We start from the raw sequence: 17,941 nt of genomic DNA, 5'->3' as shown, positions 1-17,941 counted from the left end.
GATTTTATTTCAGTCTGTCTTGAACTTGATTTTGATTCCAAGTAATGAACAAAAGACTATGAAGGAGAACACCTGACTGTTGTAGTTTTTCTCTGTACCTGCTAAAATGATGCAGCAGAAGTGTAATTTGACACCTGCTGTGCATTTTTGACAGGCTGTGCAGACTGATGCAACAGTTTTCCGATACTGCTGAGAGGCGTGGTTTAATTAGAACTGAATTGGCTACAGTTAGCAGGTCAGTAACATATAAATCAATGAAATTAAGAGATAAGCACTGTAGTTGGGATTGTATAGTTTTAAACTGAAGCAAAACTTCACACAGCAAGATCTAGGAGAAACAATGTTGTCTGCGAACTCTTCTTTTTGAAAAAACTTGGCAAACTACTCGGCTATGAGAATATTAGAATGTCACTCTCTGCAGCAGGAATCTACAAACAGCCCAGCTACCAGGAAAAAAAAATCCCCAGTTTTGTAATAAATGTCACAACCCACGATTGTGTTATGACTGAATAACTAAAACACAAAAATATCATGACAGACAGTTTTCAGGTTGCTAAACAGATAATGGGATCTACTTGTATGCATTAGTTTTATTTAGAAATCTACGTACATAGATAGGCAGACAGACAGATTAAACAGTGACAGGCAAAAAGACAGACATATTGTTACTGGAATTTCTATGAGGGATGGCACCTCCCTTACCCCCCATACTCTCTATCTTTAAAACCTGCAAGGTATACGGAAATTAAAGAGGCGAAATGCCACACCTGAAAAAGGGCTTAATGCTCTGTTTGTCTATCTGTCTATATATCTAATCTAATCTATCTACTCAGATAAAAAATAGTGTTGGACCATGTATACTTAAAGAAAAATGCATGTAGTTATCATAGGGTCATAGGTTCATAGGTGTGTACTAGGCTAATGGCCCTGGGGCCTTTACAAGCCTAGCACATAGGATTACCCTGGCATTATGCCACCCAACCTTAGTTCCTAGTGCCTGTGTTGAGTAGAGCCACTGGAGTGATCCCCGGGGTGAATTTTCTATTTCCCATCCACTCATCAAGATTTCTCTTGAAGAGGACTAGTGAGGTGCTCTGCTTAACATGTATGGGAAGTCTATTCCATAGCATGGGCAGTCTCTGGGTTATGGACCTGTCCCTCCAGCATGTTCTGTTGATTGTGGTAATGAGGGTGAGGTCTCTGGAGCATGTGGTGCAGAGGGATTGGGATTTCTTTAGATGTAGCATTTCTAACAGAGCTGGGTCAGACATGGCTTTGTAAGTCAAGCAGAGATTTGCTCTAATTAGGCAATATGAGACAGAGAATAGTTGGAGTTTTTTGAGTTTGTCCATATAGGACAAGTGTTTAAGGCCTAGGATCCTCTTTGTGAGGTACTTTTGCGGCCTCTCCAGTTGTTGCAAGTGTCTAGTGAGGTACATGCCAAATGGGGCATTGTACCCGATGATTGGCCTAATGAGGGAAAAGTAGCAGGAGACAATGACCTCTTTCTTCCTGTATGAAAAACCCTTAGTAATGCGATGTGCCACATAGAAGGACTTTCTGACCACAGTGCAACGTGGTGGTCAAAAGAGAGGTTGCTGTCAACCTGTGTTCCCAGATCTCTTATAATGCCTTCTGTGTTCAGTGGACTACCATCAAGGTGGCAATTCAAGGGAACTGGGTTTTTGCCAAAGGGGATGAAGACACATTTTTTTGGCATTGAGCTTAAGGCCATGGTTCTGACACCAGTCGTTGGTGTCAATGAGGCCTTTCTGCAGGATGTCAACATCACTTGGGGAGTTAATAATAGCTCCCAACTTGCAATCATCTGCGAACTTTGTCAGTCAGAGCCACTTCATGTTGGCTTGGACTTCAGAGAAGTAGATAGCAAACAGGAGAGGACTCATGACTGAACCCTGTGGGACTCCACTCATGACTGGTCAGCAGTCTGACTTGGAGTCAGCTACTTTCACACTGTGGGTTCTATCTGTGAGCCAGTTTGCAACCCAACTAGTGATATAGGGGTTGATGCCTAGCTTAGTAAGTTTTTATATGATTCCTGAGTGGGGAATGGTGTCAAAGGCCTTGGCCAGATCAAGGTAGGCTGTATGACCCACCTTACCTTCATCCACAGCTATGGTGACTGACTCAAAGAACTCGACCAAGTTCAGCAGGCATGATCTACCCTTCACAAACCCAAACTGTGTAGGATCCAGAGTTTGGAGATTCACTATATCCTTGTTTATAAGGTCCATGATGATGCGTTCCATACCTTTGCATATCAGACTTGTCAGGCTAATGGGGCAATAGTTCCCGGGGTCTGTAGTCGCTCCTCCTTTGTGGAGAGGGATGACTGTAGCAGTGCGCCATTCAGTAGGGACAAAGCCTGAGGTGAGGCTGTGAATGAACAGGGCACACAGGTGAGGTGCCAGTTCACTCTGTAGTTCATGTAGAACACAGTCAGTGATACTGTCAGGTCCCATAGAAGCTGTATTCTTGGCCTTGGACAGTGCTGTTTTAATCTGTGCAGCAGTAATACTGGGTGCATGGCAATCTACTGGTATTGTGATTGGTCCTTTGGGGGGGGAGAGGGGTAAAGTTTGCATGGAATCTGTTTGCCAGTATATTTGCAATATCTGTTGGCTTGGTATAGGAGGCACCATTGTGCAGTAGCTCAAAGCAAATCTGGGTTTTGCCATGGAGATTCTTTACATAACTATAGAAGGCCTTGTGGTTGTCTTTACTATCTGCTGCAATTCTGTTTTCATAGCTAGCTTTAGAGGATTTGATGAGGGATCGCAACCTTTTGTTGAGGCTGATAAGGGAGTTTTTCCAGTCTTGGGACTACACCTTATTCCGCATCAGTTTCCTCCTTCTGTTGTAGAGATTGTTTATGGCAGGGGACCACCAGATTGGCTTCCTTTTTTTTGAGGACAGCGACTAGACAAAGAAGTAGAAAGGAAGAAGAGTCTGAGTTAGACAACTTAAGTCATAAAAGGAGAGGGGGGAGCAAGAAGAATTTACTAAATTAATTCCGGGTTGCACTACTTCAGATTATCATTCTTGGCCCTAACATTGCTACTACAACAACACATCATCAGTAGGGTGAAACTACCTTGCCTAACCCAGCTTGTGTTCCTTTTTAATAGGTGACCAATCCGATGCTTGATGAATACTACTTTACAAAAATAGGGAGAGCGGACACTGAAGGATCAAAAACAATATTGCTATGCACATTTGACTGCCACAAGCCAGTTGGTAACTTTTTCATACCACTGCTTTGAACCTCACCCCGAAAAAACAGAAGGATCATGCGTTTCACTTTCATTGTCTGCATGAAAAATCAAGGTTAAGTGACCTTTTGGCCTTCTGCTTCATGGAAGATTTCTGTCCTTGTCAAGCTCTCCTCATGATACCTGTATTACTCTTTGACAGGTGTATCAACCATCATAAATTCACTACCTGATACTGCCCCCAGAGTGGGTCATGACTGCATACCCAGGCACTTACAGACAGAAAATAGAACTCCAGGGTTCACTCCCCCCCACCTGCGTGGGTAAGTTAAAAAATGATAAGTAGAGATATTTCACTGGCAGCTGAGACCTTTCACGTATTGTACACCTGTCGTGTTCTTTCCCCTGCAGGTCCTCCCAAGCCCATTCTCTTGTATAACAAGAAACCAACTCCACAGTCACAAAAAATAACCAAAAGATGTATTTATTTATTTATTTATTTGCATTTCATTACCGGGAAAGCCCAACTAGGCAGATGCCCATTTTCAGTCATGGCCCGGGGATAAGATCCACATGCAATAAAATGACTATACATACATTACAGAAAATATTGTTCCATTGAGAAAAGCTCCCAAGTAGAATAAAAGGAGTAACATGAGTATACATACATTACAGTAAATAGAGTTTACTCTAGAAAAGCTCCCACATACAATAAATAGAGTCTGCATACATGACAACAGATAACATCTGCAACAAAACTCTTAGGGCACCACACACATTTACTCCAGAAAGAAAAAAGCTAGATTTTGTGTATTTATGGTAGCTAGAACAGAGATACTAATTATACAAAGGCAAAGTTATATTCCCCACTAAAATGTACTGTACTCCATGTGAGAGATAAAACAGGTTATTCCACATTAACAGATTTATTACTGAAACAGAGATTAGAGTGACTGCAAGGGAGCCCGCAGGATTTTTTGCAGGGGGGTGCAAACCCAGAGCCCTGCCCATGCAGCTCCCCTGCCCACGCAGACCCGCCCACGCAGCCATTCCAGTGTCCCATTACTTGGCTATTTCTCCCCATTTGCCATAGACACTGTTGAAATCTCTCAGTGTGCATACTGTTTTATGCTTTGCTTCTGCAATGATTACAGATATTTGGATTTAAATTTACAACTTTTATTTCAAATTTTATAGCACAAACACTGATAGACATTTACTAAACCTAAGCAAAGCAATAGTCTTACAATGAAAACAGACAGCATTAAAACTTCTCTACCTTTGAAACCCACATTCACTGAAACAGCATTGAAACCCACATTAAAAAAAGTGCATCTGGCCAGTGGCAGGGTAAGTTTACCTTTGGGCTGTTTTCAAATCATAGGCTCCTTGCACACATTTTTACAACCATGCAAAAGTTCTTTGATTCACCTTCCTGATTGTATTAATTACACTATATAATAATTGAATTATATCCCCTGTATAATACAGTGCCACTTGTTAGAGTGTGTTTTAAATTTATAGTTCTGAACATTTTTCCTTTAAGCAATGAAACAAATCATATGAACCAATAATGACAACCTGCCCAATTCAGAACATTTTAACCATAAAGGGCCACTCAAACGTCTGTCATGCAATCCACCAATATCACTCAATATGCAGAATCTCTGCAAAAGTAAAAGTCATCTGAATAATTCCACATTACAGTGTAAGAAACTTCTCTGTGTGGAAGATTTTCAGACCATATATTTCTAGTTAATCACTATATATTAATCAGATCAGACAATAGTAGTAGAAGTAGCGAATGTAAACTCGTCAAGTCAAAAAGTAATAATAGAAAATATATAATTCTACAGCATTACTAAGTATTTGAAAGTAATCCAAGCAAGGCAGGCAGTCTGTTTCCAGTCGAAAATCCTTTACTTAAGTACACAGACAAGCAATTCAAGTAAAACAAAAATAGAGTAATAATTTCCTCACAAGCTTTCTAAATATATATATATACTTTTTATCAGGCATGGGAGTGGTTTATTTTGCTGTAAAACAAAGTGTTATTGGTACACATGTTAAATTCACATCCCTTCCCCCATCAGTGTGACATTCGAGCTGGTCCTGCCCTACCTAGTAGCTGTCATAATAATATATAGCCCTAATGTACTTTAATGGTACATCTTATTTAACCAAATTATTAAGTAGATTACTAAGTCTGTGATTTTATACAAGGCAATATACTACATGGCTGGAAATATATCAACCTTAGTTCATTTTGCGATCAAAAATTATATATAAATATATACATATACATTTTGCATGTAAACATCAGTTTCTATTTTCATAACCTATTGTTAACAAAGATCGCTTTCGTCCTTCTAGACTTCTTCAGGTCTGTGTCCAAGAACCCTAAAAACCTATATAATTGTATAATTAGTTAGTATTGTTATTACCATCATTTTGAATAAAGTGGAAAAAAAGAGAACCAGAAAAAAAAAAAAAAAAAAATATATGTATGATGATGGAAACAAAATATACACTTAAATTTCAAATGATTTAAAATGGTATTTAAAACCAATTTGTAGAAAAAATAAAATAAAATACAATTAGTCATGTAAACAATGTGGCAATTTTCTAAGTTCCAGTGCACTTTTAATTGAACAGTAGTAGTTTAGTCCAGGCTTTCTAAAAGAGTTCAGCTTTAATTGCCACATGAGTTCATGTTTCTCCAGAATATTCGGGATGTCTCCTTCAAGATCACCCATGTCTATGCGATCCAGGATCTGGAACTTAAAACCTGTGTGTCTTTTATGAAGAGAAAGGTGTTTGGCTAGTGCATTACTTTTACATCCAGAGTGGATTTCTGATAGATGACATGAAATCCTTCGCTTGAGTTTAAGACATCTGAAACCATTGAAGAGGTTGCTGCTAGAAAACAACTTTATATTTCAGTGTTTCATTTACAAATTCAGTACCTCTTGCCCTTGAAGAATAAATTGCCTATGTTACATTAAAAGAAATAGTAAACTGGTATACTGCAATAGGGAATGGGTGGCAACCTGAAAAACAGGTTCATAGATGTTCATCGTACTATGCTGCTGCAGTCATCACACTTGGGTTATCCTGCCATCAGGTGGTCCCGCAGTTGACCTGAATTCCAAAGCCTTGGTCCGGCGTCAGTTGTTGTCGCTTCTTCCCTGACGTCAGTGCGGCAGGGGTATAAAAGAGGCAGCTAACGCCATTTTCTTCAGTCTTTCTTGCTGCGCGGTGCCCGAAGCAGAAGCAGTTCGCAAGTGCCGGTCGGCCAGCTCCTGAGATTTCCGAACAGAATTTCAGCCGAAGTCTTCTTTAAAGCTAAGTACCCTGTTGGGGAAACTTTTCTTGCCTCAGACCGATGTCAGACAAAATTAATAATTGTATTACTTGTGGGAAGCAAATACCTCATAAGGATTTCCATTCCTATTGTATTCCTTGCCTAGGCCCAGACCATGACGTCTCTGGTTGTCGGTTTTGCGCTAGATTCAATAAATGCACTATCAAGCGTCAGGCTGATACCGCCCGACATTATTTTGGTAGAAGATTCAATTATATTATGCCGTCGGAGGATCCAACATCAGCTATGTACAAAAAATGCAAGGACAAAGACAGTCAGCCTAGGCCTACACAAGAAACCAAGGTCTCAGTTAGGCTACCTCCGGATCCCCGGTACTCGGTGAGGCGCCTACGCAGCCCCTGACTACCGCGGATTCAGAATATTCGACTACCTCACAGACAGAGACTACCGGGCCTCTGGAGCCCGATCCTTCTAAATACACAGACGCCACAGCTGGCAACCCGGATACTAGGGACAGGCCTTGGCTTCCGAAGGTGTATTTAAACCAATGACTCTCTCGGTTAAATCTTACGCTAAACTTAAAGCGATGACAAAAGTTAAAAAAACGAGTCCACAGACTACCACACAGGCCCCAATGCCTAAAAAACAGATGCTTAAAATGGCGGAGGACATGATCACCCTTATAAGGGGTTCACAACCGCCTCCTGACAAAAGGCCTAGGCTGGAGGAAGATTACCCTCCATCTGACCAGGAATCCATTTCCTCAGCAGACTCAGAGGAACAGGATTACCCCTTCCCTTCTTATGAAGACTCTGATGCAGAGGACTCTATCCCCTCTCTTTCCCCTCCTGAAGATTTTTCTTTTGGAGAAACCCTGCACACCATGAGAGAGCATTTCCACTGGGAAGGCCAAGATTATTCTGATTCCAAGAAAACACTCCGAGAGTTTCTTTTTCTTCCTCAACATAGACCCCTAGCTATTCCACCAGTCTTAGACATTCTGGATGATGTTTATAATGAATCTAGTCTAAACCCAGATTCCATACCACCAGCTCCAGTCAGGCCTGACAGATATTACAGAGTTCCTGACTCTCATAAGTTTTTGTATAAAAGCCCTCCAGCAGACCCAGAAACCATTTCCCAGGGTCCCAAGGGGGTTAAGGCCTCTACAGCTAAAAATCCTCTTCCTGCTGAAAGAGATTCCAGAGCATTAGAAAGATGGGGGGGAAAAGTTTACACGTCTGCCACTTTAGCCATGAGGGCATTAAACTGCCAATTCCACATGATTCAATACCAGCAGTACCTGCTTACTCAATTAAAACAGAAAATGAGCCCTCAAACAGAACAGCCAAATTTCAAAGAGATACAAGATTTGTTGCATGCAGCAGAGCAGATGGGAAAGCATACCCTGCAGTGTGGTTTTGAATCTTTGGAGGCCTCATGTAGAGCAGCTGTTACAGGATCTGTTATACGTAGACATGCTTGGTTAAAACAGCAAACTTTACCAGAACATGTCAAAACAAAGCTACTGGATGCTCCACTTCAAAGGGATGCATTATCTGGTGTCAAGGCAGAGGAGGTTTTAAAGAAAATGAAAGAAAAAGCAAAATCAATGCAAACAGTTAAAGATTTCTTGCAGGTACAGCCTCCACGCTTCAGCAGAAACTGGCCATCAAAGAACTGGTCCTTTCCTGCTACAGACAGACCCCAAAGGGGCAGGTACAGACACTCTAGGAGCAGAGGCCAGACACAAGGCTCCTATAGACCTAGACAATGGCAAGCATCATCTCAAAGAGGGGGAGATGACAGATCTCAACCCTTCAGGAAGCAAACACAATGACTTTCCTCTTCGACTGCCAAGCAAGATTGCCCAGGCAGCACCTATAGGAGGAAAACTGGCTCTTTTCGCACAAAACTGGCACATCATAACAAAGGACAAATGGGTTTTGGATATTATTACCCGAGGCTACAGATTTCACCTACACACTTTACCACGGATGAGAGGCATGCCAAATCTGCCAACAAACCAATGGGCAGAGGCTCAAAGACAAGTTACAGCCCTCATGGATTTAAGAGCAATTCAGAAGGTACCTATCAAAGAACAAGGTCAAGGTTTTTACTCAAGGCTGTTTCTTGTACCAAGAAAGGACAAAGCCTGGAGACCCATCTTAGACCTTTCAATTCTAAACACTTATCTGGAGATTCCCAAATTCAAAATGCTCACTTTACAGCAGCTTCTTCCCATGCTGGGCAAGGAGTCTTGGCTGGTAACGTTGGACCTCCAAGAGGCATACCTGCATGTCCCTATCAGACAAGATTGCAGAAGATACCTCAGATTTTTGGCAGGTACAGCACATTATCAATTCTCTGCATTGCCCTTTGGCTTATCTACTGCACCCAGAGTATTCAAGAAATGCCTGGCATCAGTAATTGCTTACTGCAGACAACAAGGGATTCAAATTTATCCTTATCTGGATGACTGCCTGATCCAAGCGGACAGCAAAGACATCCTACTGCAGCATCTGGATTTTGTAATAAAATTGCTAAGTTGCCTAGGGTACACAATAAACAAAAAGAAGTCAAAACTAATACCCTCACAAGAAATAATTTTCCTGGGTGCCAGCTTAAATACAACTACCCAGATGGCTTACCTCACGCCAGACAAGCAAACACATCTGGCTCAATACTTCAAAAAGATGTCAACTTTTACCCGGCTCACTGCAAGAAAATTCCTGCAGGCATTGGGGTACATGGCATCCTGCATTCAATTAATTGCATATGCAAAGCTGCATATGAGAAAGCTACAATGGTACCTGAAAAGTGTATGGTCCCAGCACAGGCACAGCCTAGAAACAATTATACCTCTCATTCCCTGCCTTCAAAAAGAGTTTCTTTGGTGGGCTCAAGCATGCCAAGCAAACAAGGGTCTCCCTTTTTACTACCTCCAGCATACCAAACTTTGACAACAGATTCATCAGACTACGCCTGGGGTGCACATATGGCAGGACAATGCATACAGGGCAAATGGTCTGCAAACCAAAGGCATCTGCACATCAATCAAAAAGAGATGCTAGCCGTGCAAAACGCACTAACAGCCTTCAAGGACCTTTTGCATCCAGGACAACTTCTAATAAGGACAGACAACACCACAGTAATGTGGTACATAAACAAACAAGGAGGGGCTCACTCCTACCCATTATGCAGGCAGGCAATGGCCTTGTGGAACACAGCATTAACTTACCAAGTACAGTTGCAAGCACAATTCCTACCAGGAAAGGAGAATTTATTGGCAGACGAATTAAGCAGAAAGTTGACAAATCCTCACGAATGGAGACTACACCCATAAGTATTTGCAATGATAACTCAAACATGGGGTCCACCAGACATAGATCTGTTTGCCTCAACCAGCAATTACCAGCTACAAAAGTTTTGCACAAGGACTTATCACCCCCTGGCCTGGAAAGTAGATGCCCTTTCATTCAGCTGGGCAGCACTGTCAGTCTACGCATTCCCTCCTCTGCCTCTACTGACAAAGGTACTACTGAAAGTCAGATCAGAGAGACCACAGATGATCCTCATTGCCCCGGACTGGCCACGTCAGCACTGGTACCCACTATTATGAAGCCTGACTCACAGCCCTCCATGGATCTTACCTCAACTCCCCAAACTCTTGACTCAACAAAACTCTCAGATACTTCACAGCCAGCTCAGAACCTTAAACCTAGCTGCATGGAAGATACCTTAAACTACCAATCTACTCTCCTCTCAAAGGATGTCCTGAATGTCATTCTGGAGGCCAGGAGGCCCAGCACTAGAAAAACTTATTCAGACAAATGGAAACGTTTTTCTGCATGGAACCAGGCCAAAGGTCTAGATCCTGGCATCCCAAGCAGTCCACAAATACTCCAGTATTTATCTGGGATGCTACACAAGGGACTTTCTTTTCCATCTATAAAGATCCATGCTTCAGCAATTTCCGCTCATTATGATACGGATCCTTCCATTCACTCTCACCCTTTACTAAGGCAGTTTCTCAGAGGGGCAAAGAACATAAGACCCCCCAGAAAACCACCAACCCCAGCTTGGGATCTAAATTTTGTCCTAGAAAAACTAACACTACCTCCTTTCGAACCTGCCTTTACAGCGGATCTACAACATTTATCATGGAAAACAGCTCTACTACTGGCAATCACCTCAGCACGCAGCGTCTCAGAATTGCAGGCACTTATGGCAGTGGAACCTTTCCTCATTTTCCATCAGGACAGAGTATCTTTAAGAACCAACCCTTCCTTCATGCCAAAGGTAGTTTCCAGTGTGGCTCTCAATCAGACCATACACCTGCCCACCTTTTATCCAAACCCACAGAATAAAGGGGGAAAACTCCTTCACTCTTTGGACATTCACAGACAGCTACGCTACTATATGGACAGAACAAAAGCCTTCAGAAAATCTGACCAACTTTTTATATCCTATGCAGCAGGGTCAGAGGGAAAACCTATTTCCAAACAGACCATCTCCAAATGGATAGCTCATTGTATCCGCTTTTTCTACTCTCACCATGGCAAACCAGTGCCTGCTAGCATTAGGTCTCATTCTACCAGGGCTACAGCAACCTCAGCAGCATTCCTCTGAGGAGTCCCAACAAAGGACATTCTGGAGGCAGCCACCTGGAGTTCAGTGCACACCTTCACCAAACATTACCATCTTCCTCTATAGCTCCTTCCACCCAACCTTAGCTTTGGGACTCAACCCAAGTGTGATGACTGCAGCAGCATAGTACGATGAACATAGCACAGTTTTGTACCTACCATAAATGTAGATGTTCGAGTACATATGCTGCTGCAGTCCAGGTTACCCTCCCTCCATCCCCACTTTCTAGCAGTGTTTTCCTCCATCTACAGGTTCAACAACCCTCTGGATACATGTCTATATGGTGTATTTGCTTATAGCTACCACTTTTGATTATCCCTTTATGAATGTTTTGCAAACCTCTTATGTTGCCTTACTAGATTGGGGCACCTGACATCTGGGGCAAGAAAAACTGAAGAAAATGGCATCGGCTGCCTCTTTTATACCCCTGCCGCACTGACGCCAGGGAAGAAGCGACGACAACCGACGCCGGACCAAGGCTTTGGAATTCAGGCTGACTGCGGGACCACCTGACAGCAGGATAACCCAAGTGTGATGACTGCAGCAGCATATGTACTCGAACGTCTACATTTATGGTAGGTACAAAACTGTACTTTACTAGGCATCTCATCCAAAGGAGAACATACTCAGGACTGCAGCACCCACCCCCTTCAAATACAAATCTACATGCAGTGGGAGTTGAAGCTACAGCTCTGCATCAAGATGCAAGTTTTCTATCTGCTGTGCTACTAACAGTGCTTTAAAACTCTATACAATAACAGAGTTACCATTTGCTAAACAAAACAGTTGCACATTTTAAGCAGACTTAGCATAAGCAGCAGTAAACTTCTCTTTCCTTGAGGCTCACATTTCCTTGAAAATGCACTTGAAAATAAATTCCACCTGCTAACTCTGCATTTCACTCTCTCTCTCACACACACACACACACACACACACACACACACACACACACACACACACACACACACACACACACACACACACACACACACACACACACACACACACACACCTCAACCTCTTAGTGCAAGAAATCTGGACAAAGCCTAAAATAAATAGGGACAGATTATAAATATTGCTCTCATGAACTTAGAACATTGCTAGAATAACAGGATTTGTGTTAGTATGCATTTTTCTAAAGGATATAATGTCTAAAACTCAAATGTCTGCCATTATTTATCAACTTCAATCCTTTTTAGGAGGAATATGGGGCAAAAATCTGGACAGTCTGCAAAAACCTGGACAGCTGAAGGGTATGCTACCTCCCGCTTACACACACACACACACACACACACACACACACACACACACACACACACACACACACACACACACACACACGCACACACACACACACGCACACACACTACCTCTCAATGTCTTAGCACAAGAAATCTGAACAAAGTCTGTTATAATGTTGGGGACAAAGACCTAAAACTAGGGACACATTTATAAAGTTGCTAGAGTAATAGGATTTGTATTACAATACATTTTCTGAAGGATATTATGTCTGAAACAGTGATTTTTCAAAAAAACAAACAAAAAAAAAACACAATTGTTATGAAGAACAGACTAAAAACATAAGGCAAAAACCAGGACATTCTATGAAAATCTATACAGTTGAGAGGTATGCACACATACATCCCCCAACCTCCTTAGAAAGTGGCTAGAACAACAAGTTTTGCATTAGTATGCAGGCAAAGCCCAGGGCTGGCATAATCATTTGACAAACAAAGGATTGAATGCGTCTGCAGAGTTAGAGGCTACTGTGTGGGGAGCCGTTCCACATCCATTACCTCTTAATGCTTCTGTTGATTATTTAAACATTTATCACACCAAAAGAACTGGGCTGCAAAAATTATCTGACATTAATGTGGATGTTACTCCAGGATTTAGCTCTGCAAACAGCAGTAGGAGACGCCAGCTCAAGAACCCTTTCTATCCCCTGACTGAGGATCCTTATGGAGCTTATGCCATCATATGTCTCACAGTGGTTATCTTTTTTTGTTGGGATTTTGGGAAACATCTCAATTATGTGCATAGTTTGACACAGCTACTATATGAGGAGCATATCCAATTCGCTGTTAGCAAATCTAGCTTTCTGGGATTTCCTCATTATCTGTTTGCCTCTGGTAAAATTCCACGAAATAACCAAAAAATGGCTTTTTGGAGACTTCTCTTGTAAAATCATACCATATACTGAGGTAAATACAGGAGGGGAGGGAGCAAATCTGATAAAATTCTACCAACCACTCTCCACTTACTTACAAACACACACACCTGCTTCTTACATACACACATACACACCACCCTACCTACTCCTTACATCCACAGACTCCTATTTCTTACATACACACACACACACACACACACACACACACACATATCTCTTAAACACTAAAACACACGCACGCACACACCTACCTCTCACTTCTACATTCGTCTGGCACGGCCGCAGTCCATACATCCTCTGGAATTCAAATTCCCGGTACGCGCGAAAGGTGAAGCCATAAACCATCGGTTGCACAGACACAGAAGATGAAAACAGGTCGCAAAAACCTATTGCGTCTGTGCGACTGGATGGGATACAAAGGGCATTCTTAAAGAGGAACTCCCTTTAAAAAAAAAAAATTTTTTTAATTAGAATAAAATTAATTTCCCAGCCAGCTGGTTCCAGGAGGGTGCAAGTGCACCCCTTTGCACCTACCTGTGGGTGCCCATGAGTGATTGCCTAACACTTTGCAATTTAAAGTTGTTTTCTTGCCACCAAGGGACAAAGCACATTTTTAAAAATCTAATTCCCCCATAAATTCACTTGAGAATGAATTCTGAAAACATCATCTTCACTTAAATCTAAAATGCACTGTCTTTGCAAATTAAAGCATATATTTCCTTGTGTTCTTGGTCTCACTTCCACCTGTATAAATGACAGTACTTCAATGCATTGGCTCCATCATAATTTTAAACGGCATATACTTGCACAGTAAACCATTAATCTATCACTGCTAAGTTACATTAGAGCAGAGACATGGGTGTGCAAATGGCCTGATTTATACAACAGCTTTGTTTTTAAAAGGAAAGACAATGCAAGGCCACAGAAATACCTCACAAAGAGGATTACTGACCTCAAACAGATGCCCTACGCAGACCGTCTAAAAAAGCTCCAGGTTTACTCTGTTGCATATCGGCTACTCAGAGATGATCTCTGCCTAACATACAAAGCTATGTCAAACCCAGAGCTGTTGGACATGCTCCACTTAAAGAAATCCCAATCCCTCCGAGCTACATACTCTAGGGACCTAAATCATGTCACCACAATAAACAGAACATGCTGGAGGGATAGATTCCTGTCCCAGAGACTTCCCATACTCTGGAACAAACTACCTATCTATATCAAACCAAGCTCCTCATTAGCACTCTTCAAGAAAAATCTTGATGATTGGATGGGAGATAGGAAATTCACCCCAGGGATCACTTCTGTGGCTCTGCTTGACAGGGGCACAGGAAAATAATTTTCTTGGGTGGCAAAAGCCAGGGTACCATTTGGCTAGGCTTATATAGGCCCTAGGACCAATAGCCTAGTACCTACCTATGAACCTATAAGTGTATAGCAGCAATACACAAAGCAAGCATGTAATTAATTCATGGCTTGACCAATGTGAGGGTGAAGGACTATGGTTTGTCCACTTGGACTGTGTCCCTGTGATCAAACTATACGCACCACCAGGGGTAGCATATGGATTACCCACTCCTTGTCATGGAGCTGTTGTTGTTGTTGTGTCTTTTGGCTTTTCCCGGTTAGGGGTCACCACAGTGGAACTCCAGTCCACTAATGATTGGCAGTAGATTTTTACGTGCCGAGTTACCAGCCCTGACGCACAACCTTCAATGAAGGTACGCCCATTCACGCATGTCTCCACACAGAAGACGCTCTAGCTGAGAATCGAACAGGACAACATCTTACTGTGAGGTGACAACGCTACCGCAGCACCACCACCGCAGTTCATGGAGTATAGTTTATTAAAACATCTCTTTATAATGAAGTTTAAAATGCCCACTGAAAAGTCACTGTAGATACTGAACTTTCCATATAAGTTGGAACTGCCTTTTCAGTAAAATCATGAGTAAAATCCTATAAATCCACACATCTACCATGTTGGTAAGAGAACAGACTGGGTAATTTTAAAGAACACATCTCACCTTTCATTTTTTCTTTTTTAATTTGCAGGATACAGAGAGAATGTCTTGTGATTCTTGTTAGCTAGAATATTTCATACGGTATTGATGCAGTATGATATTAAATGAAAAATGAATCTAATACAACAGAAGGTCAGGTCAGAAGGTTTGCAATCCAGATATCATATAATATGGCACTTACATTCTTAATAAAAATAATAAAAAAAAAAAAAAAACGGTTAAAATTAGCAGCTAAAGCTCTTAACCTACTGAACGTAGACCGAACAGCACTCTGGAAAAGGAATTCAAAACTTTCTCATGTGTTTCAGTATATAATCAGCTTCCCAAAAAGTCCATGTCATAGGAAGATATGCTTTAGTTTAGCATGATAACTAAAAAAATATGATAATATATAGGCTGAGGGCCATATTTAGCCAGAAGCTAATAAATATACTTCATAAATGGTAAGAAGGATTTGAGGGCAAAATACAGAAACAGATGGGAGTCCTGATTACTTAGTGCTAGTCGACTTTGTAGGTTGCACTCTTGACTAAGATAACAAAATCAAATTGATCAATGACACTGGAAATTACTTGTAGCCATTTTGTTCATACTGACAATGCAAGTGGAACTAGATTCTACAACCATACCTGATAGTTCAAATTAGCCTGCTAGGCACTTTGAATAAATTCTACCATAGACATAGAGCCAGTGCAGTGTAATGTTAAGAATTTGGGGAAGGGGTTCCTACACAAAACTGAGGTATCTTTATTTTTTCATGTGAGATGCCAAACTGAGGCCCAGTTTATCTCTTTCATTGGTAGTTGAAGCAGTTATTGAAGATACTGAGGTGCTTCTGAAAAGGAATAAAGGATTTTTTTGTGCTGTCCAATCAAGTTTGCTTCAGTTCCTAAATATAGGCTTAACAGCTAAGTCTGAGACAGTGTTATTTGATATTCACTTGTACTCCTTTCCACAAGTAAACGCTAACTCTGCTTTCTTGATATAAAATGAATAAAATATAATAGATTGCAAATTAACAATTGTCTTCAACATGCATTTAACTCATGGTGGGGATGGTTAATTTCAAAGAAGTATTTGCATCAAACACATGTTAAGTCCTTAGTTCTGAAAGAAATGCTGTATTTGAGACTTATGCTGCTTATGGATTCGAAGCAAATGTAAATTCACTACCACCATAACAAAGACCATTGAGCCCTAACTTGGTTCCTGGTTTTTGATTCCTGTTCCACCCACCCCCACAAGCAGTACAAGATGGGTGTAACTGCTGCTCTAGTGATCCATTACATCTGCTCTCGGATAAGGATAGCAGAACACTGCAATTGGTGACAATGTATAGACTCCAAAAAAGGAATCTGGTGATCACACACATGCTTGTTTGCTGCTTGTTTAGGTTCATAGGTTCATAGGTTGGTACTAGGCTATTGGCCCTAGGGCCTATACAAGCCTAGCCATAACAATTCCCTGGCTATTTCTTCCCACACTATTTACTTCCCTGGACCCCTGTCTAGCAGGGCAACTGACGTGATCCCCGGGGTGAATTTCCTTTCTCCCATCCAGTCATCAAGGTTCCTTTTGAAGAGGGCCAAAGAGGCACTCTGCTTGACATGTATGAACAGTCTATTCCAGAGTCTGGGGAGTCTCTGGGTCAGGAACCTATCCCTCCAGCATGTTTTGTTTATTGTGATGACAAGATTTAGATCCCTGGAGCATGTGGCTCTGAGGGATTGGGATTTCTTTAAGTGTAGCATGTTGAACAGCTCTGGGTTTGACATGGCCTTGTATGTTAAGCAGAGATCACCTCGGAGTAGACGATATGTGACAGAGTATAGCTGGAGTTTTTTAAGGCGGTCAGCATAGGGCATCTGCTTTAGGCCTGTGATTCTTTTCGTGAGGTATTTCTGTGGCCTTTCCAGTTGTTGCAGATGTCTTGATAGGTACATATCAAATGGGGCGTTGTATTCTATAAAGGGTCTAATGAGGGATGAGCATTGTGGGGCAATGACCTCCTTTTTTCTGGATGAAAAGCCCTTAGTGATGAGGTGTGCCACATAGAAGGATTTCCTGACTGTTGTGGCGATATGGTTATTGAAGGTGAGACCACTGTTCACCTGTGTCCCTAAGTCTGTTATCACACTTTTTTGGTGTTTAGTGTACTGCTACCTATGTGATAATTCATGGGTACATGTTTTTTCCCAAAAGGGATAACTATACATTTCTTGGCATTGAGCTTGAGCCCATGGCTCTGACACCAAGCATCTGTTTCTGTAAGGCCCTTTTGTAGAGTATCCACATCATTTGGGGATTCAATAATGGCTCCCAGTTTGCAGTCATCTGCAAACTTTGTTAGCCAGAATCCCTTAGTGAAGGCCTGTACTTCAGAGAAGTAGATGCCAAACAAGAGAGGTCCCAGGACTGAACCCTGAGGTACTCCACTTGTCACTTTTCTGGAGCTGGATTTGGAGTCAGCTACTTTTACAGTGTGGGTTCTGTCATTAAGCCAGTTGACAACCCATCGAGTGATATAGGGATTAAT

At 41.7% G+C, this 17,941-nt stretch overlaps 1 protein-coding gene across 1 annotated transcript in view; it reads right to left on the bottom strand.

Annotated features, from left to right (window-relative positions):
* The window catches only part of LOC122812201 (transforming growth factor beta receptor type 3-like), a 715,443-nt gene that overhangs the window by 27,682 nt on the left and 669,820 nt on the right, over window positions 1-17,941 (bottom strand). The window lies entirely within an intron of this gene.

Source organism: Protopterus annectens, chromosome 9.part0 (assembly GCF_019279795.1).
Source record: "Protopterus annectens isolate FY-2018-M chromosome 9.part0, PAN1.0, whole genome shotgun sequence".
Taxonomy (NCBI): domain Eukaryota; kingdom Metazoa; phylum Chordata; order Ceratodontiformes; family Protopteridae; genus Protopterus; species Protopterus annectens.
Note: the sequence above shows the minus strand (reverse complement) of the source record. Positions and strands in the feature narration are given on the sequence as shown.